Below are 7,837 nucleotides of genomic sequence, written 5' to 3' on the forward strand. Positions count from 1 at the left end.
CTGTCTTTTTTAAAAATTTTTTCTTTCTCAAGAACAGGCAATTATGCCTGAGTGTGAGATATGTGGTGATCAGGGGTGCTAGGCATTTAGGAGCACAGGGAGAAGCAGGCAGCCAGCACGTGGTGGTCAAAGTCCATTTTGGGAAATAATGTGCTGAAATCTTAGCTCCTGGGCCAGGGGTAGTGGTTGGAGAATTCATCAGCCAGCAGTCCCCTGGGGGTGCAGAAATACGTCACGGAGGGAGATTGAATTTGTTCAGCCCTGGCTGGAGCCGTCCCAGTCCTAAAGGGGTGAGTGGGGGTGTATAAACAAACGACCTGAGCCTTGGTGAGGGGTCAAGTGACCTGGATCCTAGACCTCCCTTGGTTTCAATTTAGCTGTGGAGCCTTGAGCAGCAGCCCGGGCTCTTGGGAGCTGGCAGCATGCTGATAGACTAAATTGTCTCGAACCTTCTCTCCTCCCCTGACTTTTAAATGATCCCATCACACTTCAGGTCTCAGGTTAAAATGTCAGACGGTTTTCCCAGGACCGGTATCATTTAGGCAAAGACTAAAAAGCACAGGTGCTGGGATTTGCTGGTAATTAAAGGACCCATTTACCTTATTATTCTTAACTCTGCCCTGTGACGTTCCATAATTAAGTGTTCTCTCACTCAAACCCTAAAGTTGAAATCCCTTTGTCTGGCTCTTCCCCCACCCCTTTTGGGAATATTTTGCAGTGATCCTCTGTTTGTGACTGGATTTTACAGTTGATTAGAGAGAATCATCTTGTACCCGGTAGGAACAAACCAAGCCTTGCTGCAAAACTATCCATAGGTCATTCACCAGCCTCCACAGGCACCAATTGGCCTGTGGAGCTGACGGCTTCCTCTCTGATTCCTAGGAAGACTCACACAGGACAGGGAACCCTGTGGCTTATCTAGCAGAAACCAGCATTATCAAACACTCAACAAGGAAGTCAAGTAGTGGCAGGAACCTACCCTCTGCTCACTCATCACCCCTCTGTTAAGTTTCTCAGTCAGAGCCCCGTAAGCCAGGAAATCCAGAGAACTTTCTCTGAACAAAGCAGGCTGCCATGAGTGACAGAGGCAGCGTCAAATCTGCCCTGTAAAAACCGGACTTAGCCTACTGGGATTTTAGCCGGATGTGCTCCCGACACACATAGTTCTGTGCAACCATAAGGTCATCTCTGCCTCTAAGTTTTAGATTCAGCTTTATCACATTCATCTCTTCTTGATGGAAATTCAAAGTCTTTTTCTTGCAGAAAAAGATTAATTCTCACACTGACCTGGCCCAGATTAATAATTATTATGATCAGTATTATTAATATTTATTCCTTGCTTATTATTACTGGGCTTGTCTGTGTGATTTTCATGGACTATCTCATTTAATCCCGTTATAAGGCAGATATGGTCCCTATTTAATAGATAAGCTAGGGAGTTTCCTGGAGAAGGCAATGGCAAGCTACTCCAGTACTCTTGCCTGGAAAATCCCATGGACGGAGGAGCCTGGTAGGCTGCAGTCCATGGGGTCGCTACGAGTCAGACATGACTGAGCGACTTCACTCTCACTTTTCACTTTCACACATTGGAGAAGGAAATGGCAACCCACTCCAGTGTTCTTGCCTGGAGAATCCCAGGGACGGGGGAGCCTGGTGGCCTGCCGTCAATGGGGTCACACAGAGTCGGACACGACTGAAGTGACTTAGCAGCAGCAGGGAGTTTCCTGGCAGTCCAGTGGTTAAGACTGCAGACTTCCACTACAGGAGGCACAGATTCGATCCCTGGTTGGGGAACTAAGATCCCGTATGTCTCGTGGTGTGGCCAAAAAGAAAAAAAATAGATGAGCTTGGTGAGGCACAGATTGTATAGTTTAATTTGCCCCATTAAAGAGCTGGGAAGTAGCTCAGTCAAGACTCTAATCTGCAGAGGTTGACCACAGATCTTGCTTTTGTACCACTGCACCTCATTGCCATTGTGCCTGCTGAGAATTTAAATGCCAAAGGTTATATTAAGTTGGCATCAGTTCCCATTTGGGACAACATCAGAACCTAGACTTCCCACTTTGGGGAGCTCTAGTCTCCTCCCCTCTTTTCGTTCAGGTGGTAGAATTAGGCTGCCTGCCAGCCATTTCTCCAGTTCAGGGTTCTCCTTCCATAGCGGACCATATTTCTCATCTCCAGAAACTGATTTCTCTGTGGAAGTGATGACACTTCATCCCTCCAGACTTGACCATTGAAAACCTTAAATGTGCCTCATTCCTGTGAACAGGGGATCCAAGGCGTGGGCAGGCTTGATGCCAAGGGCAGGTACTTATAGCCCAGGAGCATAGTCTCATCCTGGAGAACATATAAAGGTAGTCTTCCAGACAGCCCACTAATTATTCCGCATGGAGAGGAATGGACTGGACAAATTGTGAAGCATGGGGCTGTCACTGTTACTACTGGATGAGGGAAAGTTACATTTTGTGTGTTGAGTGGTAACATAATTTAAAAATAAAAATCTGCTGCAGGCTACTGTCCCACAAATAATGTGCAGCTTGCTGTGCAGCCAAACACTCTACAAATAATAAGGAAATAAAATGTGAGGCTAACAGGATGGCTTGGTGCAGGAAGAAAAGGATCTCAAGCATGTCTAATTACTTTCAAATCAATTTCTAATATGTCACCAAACACTCAATCATATTTGAAACGGATAGCTCAGCTGGTAAAGAATCCACCTGCAATGCAGAAGACCCCAGTTTGATTCCTGGGTTGGGAAGTACCCTGGAGAAGAGATAGGCTACCTTCTCCAGTATTCTTGGGCTTCCCTCGTGGCTCAGATGGTAAAGAATCTGCCTACAATGTGGGAGACCTGGGCTCGATCCCTGGGTTGGAAAGATCCCCTGGAGGAGGGCATGGCAACCCACTCTAGTATTCTTGCCTGGAGAATCCCCATGGACAAGAGGAGCCTGGCAGGCTATAGTCCATGGGGTTGCAAAGAGTTGGACACGACTGAGCAACTAAGCACAATAGTAGAGGCATGGCTTCATAAAAACTCCATGTAACACTATTGCAAATGAGCCTCCTGCTTCTTCTTATTCTGTTACGCATCTCTGATAAAGTGGAAGGAAGAGGCAAGGGCATTGGAAAAATTTCCCTGCAGTTTATACACACTGGGCCTTCTGAGTGGCTGAGTGCCCACGTGGTCCTCCAGCCCTGGGGTGGACTCAACAGTGATAGGGTCTCATTCCCAGAAGCTCACACCTCCTGCCTTGCCACGTGGCCACACATCCTCTGAGTAGCCATCCTGCTGGCCTCAGTGCTTGTGTGAAATCACAGAATGGGATATTAAAGAAAATATATAATGTCCATTTATCACTGAATATAAAAAGAAATGAAATGGAGCCACTAAAATTAAAAAAAAATATTAGTCTTCCAAAAAGAGTCTTGTATTTGTTTATTTTTAATTATCTATTTTTGGCTGCACTGGGTCTTCTTTGCTACATGGGCTTTTTATGGTGAGGGTGAGCTAGTTGTGGCGAGGGCGGGCTACTCTTGAACCAGAGTGAAGGTGCTCAGGCATCTCATTGTGGTGGTGGCTTTTGTTGCAGAGCACAAGCTCTAGGGCTCATGGGCTTCAGTAGCTGTGGTGTGGGCTTAGTTTCTCTGCATCATGTGGAATCTTCCTGGACTAGGGTTCAAACCCGTGTCCCTAGCATTGGCAGGAGGATTCTTAACCACTGGACCACCAGGAGAGTCCCAGAGTCTTTATTTTTCAATTCCACAGGTTAAAAACAATGCCTGAGATCATTTGCCTCAATCCAAGATGCAAATGCCAATCCAAACACTTGTGTAAAGAATTGGATTTTCATTGATTCAAATTCACAGTTCAGGATTTTATTTTTTTGTAAGTAGAAGAGACAAACAGACTCACTTGTGAGATCAGCTAACAATATGTTAAATAGAACCATCCTTTTTCTTCTGGATGAATTTCTACTTTTTAAAATAGATCATTCACTGTTGGTGGGAATGCAAACTAGTACAGCCGCTATGGAGAACAGTGTGGAGATTCCTCAAAAAACTGGAAATAGAACTGCCATATGATCCAGCACTCACACTCCTGGGCATACACACCGAGGAAACCAGAATTGAAAGAGACACATGGACTCCAATGTTCATTGCAGCACTGTTTATAATAGCCAAGACATGGAAGCAACCTAGATGTCCATCTGCAGACGAATGGATAAGAAAGCTTTGGTACATATACACAATGGAGTATTACTCAGCCATTAAAAAGAATGCATTTGAACCAGTTCTAATGAGGTGGATGAAACTAGAGCCTATTATACAGAGTGAAGTAAGCCAGAAAGAAAAACACCAATACAATATACTAACGCATATATATGGAATTTAGAAAGATGCAAATGATAACCCTGTATACGAGACAGCAGAGGAGACACAGATGTATAGAACAGTCTTTGGGACTCTGTGGGAGAGGGTGAGAGTGGGATGGTTTGGGAGAATGGCATTGAAACATGTATATTATCATATGTGAAACAAATCTCCAGTTCAGGGTCGATGCATGTTACAGGATGCTCGGGGCTGGTATGCGGGGATGACCCAGAGGGAGGATAAGGGGAGGAGGGAGGTGGGAGGGGGGTTTGGGAGGGGGAACTCATGTACACCCGGGACGGATTCATGTCAATGTATGGCAAAACCAACCAATATAATATTGTAAAATAATTAGCCTCCAATAAAAATAAAAATTAAAAAAAAATAAAGTAAAACAAAAAAATAAAAAATAAAAATAAAATAGATTATTGAGTTATCATTTTGAATCCTGAACACAATTTTTGTGAAAATGTACTCTAAAAATATACTAGGAATTCCAAAAATCAATTTCATTTCTTAGGATCTCCAGCTTAATGTACATGTTCCAAAAAAGCTTAAATTTCTTGGACTTCTAACACTGCCAACTATTTTAGAATTTAAAAATCAAATTGTGTTCATTTTTCATGTGTTGTTAGGAAGTTACAACCTGTCTTCCATGCTGACCTCTCTCCACATGTACAGAGTTTACAGAGCATTTACATTTGTGGTCATGTTAGCTTCACTTTTAAGAGACAGCCTAATGGAATAACTAAACTTTTCCTGATCCTTTCCTGCTACTGACGATATTGCTTAGCTATTTTTAAATTATCCTTGGGCTTCCTGGGTGGTGCTAGTGGTAAAGAATCTGCCTGCCAATGCAGGACACACAGGTTCCATCTCTGGGTTGGGAAGATCCCTGGAGTAGGAAATGGCAACCCACTCCAGTATTTTTACCAGAAAAATTCCATGGACAGAGGAGCCTGGTGGATTACAATCCATACAACTGAGCAGACAGTACAAATTATCTTGCTGCTCCTTGTATCCAGAAAGAAGGAAGAAACCAACTGAACCCAGTTGAAATTCAGATTTTTTACTTCTTCAGTGGTGTGAGAAAATAAAATACCAATATATGATTTACAGGATGCTGTAAAAATCAATCTTCAAGCAGAAATTCGTGGGCAGATATGAATATAGGGTAAATCTAGTGTTATGGTCTGAATATTTCTATTCCCTCAATATTCCTTTGTTGAAACCTAACCTCTAATGTGATGGTATTAGGAAGTGATGTGTCTGAGAAGTGATTAGGTCGTGAGGGTGAAGCCCCCATGAATAGGATTAGTGCCCTTATAAAAGAGATCCCAGAGAGATCCTGAACCCTCCCACCATGTGAGGACACAGAAGAAAGTTGGCAGTCTGTAGCCCAGAACTTTCTTACCAGTTCCCAACCAAGCTGGCACCCTGATGTGGGACTTCCAGCCCCTAGAACTCTGAGAAATATATTTCTGTTGTTTATAAGCTACCCAGTTTGTGGTACTTGTTATAGAACCCTGAACAGATTTCCATTATCATGGAACTGGTCTTTCTAAACAGATGATTTTACATGCTAGGGGAGAGGATGATGAATGACATTGGACATCATTATAAATAGAAATCATAAATAGAGATTTATTTTGAACTCTTTGAATTCTTTGGAAAGGTGGGGGATTCAGTAAGTAGGAGTAAAGACAGAAATTTCCAAGTGACCCTGCAGTGGCTGTTTATTTCTCTGTTCTGGAGTTATCTGGTGCTCAGTGGTGCCTCTGGATGTCTTTATTCCCTTTATTCTGTGTACATTCTCAGGACACTTTTCTTATTTATCTATGTGAGGAAATTGCCTAAGTCAAGGAAGACACATGAAGATCCGTGCACTCAGGGAGCTATGAGTGAGGAAAACATCCTCTCTTACAGCTAGAGTCAAAACTGTTTTCAATAGCAACGGGAGGCCACAAAGAAAATATTGTGGTTTATCTACTGTTTAGAGGAGGTGGCATTAAAAAGCCTGCAAATCAGTATCCAGGTTTATGATCTTTACTTTTGGCTTCTAAGTTACTGGCTGGTCATTGGCACTGCTGTTGTGTTGCTTGTGTCTGTGTGTGCTTTAACTTTTTTTTTTTTTTTAATATTGGAGTCAAGTTATTTAACAAGGCTGTGATAGTTTCGGATATACATGTATCCGTTCTCCCCCAAACTCCCTTCCCATCCAGACTGCCACATAACATTAAGCAGAGTTCCCTGTACTATACAGGAGGTCCTTGTTGGTTATCTATTCTAAGTATAGCGGTGTGTGCATGTCCATCCCTAACTCCCTATCTCTACCCCACCCTTACCCCCTGGAAACCATAAGTTTGTGTTGCTTTTTTACTATGGGCAAGAGTTGCTCTGGGTATTCCCTTGGCCTTAATCAATACCAACTACAAAAGGGAACAACCAATTAGATCATCTTCACCCCTCCTTCCCCTGTGCGCTAAGGTGTCCAGACAGGATTATTCCCTACATCTCCAGTGTCTGGACCAGTCTGGTTGAAAATGACTCCAACAAGGAGGCTTTGATCGCCTCTTTGAGGATCTGTGATCACAGACTGAGAAACGTTCCCTGACATACAGCCTTGCTTTCTCTGCTCTTCTATTTCTTCACGTGACTCTCAGTAATGCCCAAAATGCCAGAGGAGAAACAGGTCAAAAGTGAATATACTCCTTCACTCTGGTTTTCAGATCTCTGCATCCAAGAATTTCTTTTTTGAACCAGATGCCCAAATGGAAGAAATACAAAGTTATTTCCTTGAGCAGCAATTTTTACCATGTACACTTTCAATCAATCAGATACACCTACAGATACTGTTTTATATTTACAAAAACAAACAAAAGAACACCTTTCCCCACAATGGACAGTTTCATAGTGTTAAACTAAAAATGGGTTTCTCTGGGGACTTAGTCATTAAAGAGACCTCCTACAGCGAGGAGACCCAAGTTCTATCCCTGAGTCGGGAAGATCCCCTGGAAGAGGGCATGGCAACCCACTCCAGTATTCTTGCCTGGAGAATCCCATGGACAGAGGAACCTGGCAGGCTGCAGTCCATAGGGTTGCACAGAGTCAAACACATCTGAGTGTACATGTACACATACAATGAAGAGGGCATAAGATTAAAAAACATTGGCATTCTCCTCTTGCCGAAATTAACTTTCTTGGGGAAATGATCTGAATAAACAGGAACTCTAAGTGGGAACTGATCAGATTAGCAAGGCTGAATCTTTATATGCAAAAGGAAGCATACAAGTGCTTTTGGCTGATTGTAAAAACTGTCCTTAGAGGAAACTCTTCCTATGACATTTACATCTCTTTCTCTCTTGTCCCAGTGATCAAGTTCAAGCCCTATCCTAGGTGCATTGATTGAATCTCAATCCTGATCAGTGACGTGATCAGTCTTAGCCGTCCTAGTGGTCTCTTTAAG

The 7,837-nt window shown here is 43.1% G+C and overlaps 1 protein-coding gene across 5 annotated transcripts in view; it reads left to right on the top strand.

Annotated features, from left to right (window-relative positions):
- Positions 1 to 7,837, top strand: part of FRMD4A (FERM domain containing 4A) — a 520,746-nt gene that overhangs the window by 235,208 nt on the left and 277,701 nt on the right. The window lies entirely within an intron of this gene.

The sequence above is a fragment of the Moschus berezovskii genome, chromosome 15, assembly GCF_049115385.1.
Source record: "Moschus berezovskii isolate FMDL1 chromosome 15, NW_MosBer_1.0, whole genome shotgun sequence".
Classification (NCBI taxonomy): domain Eukaryota; kingdom Metazoa; phylum Chordata; class Mammalia; order Artiodactyla; family Moschidae; genus Moschus; species Moschus berezovskii.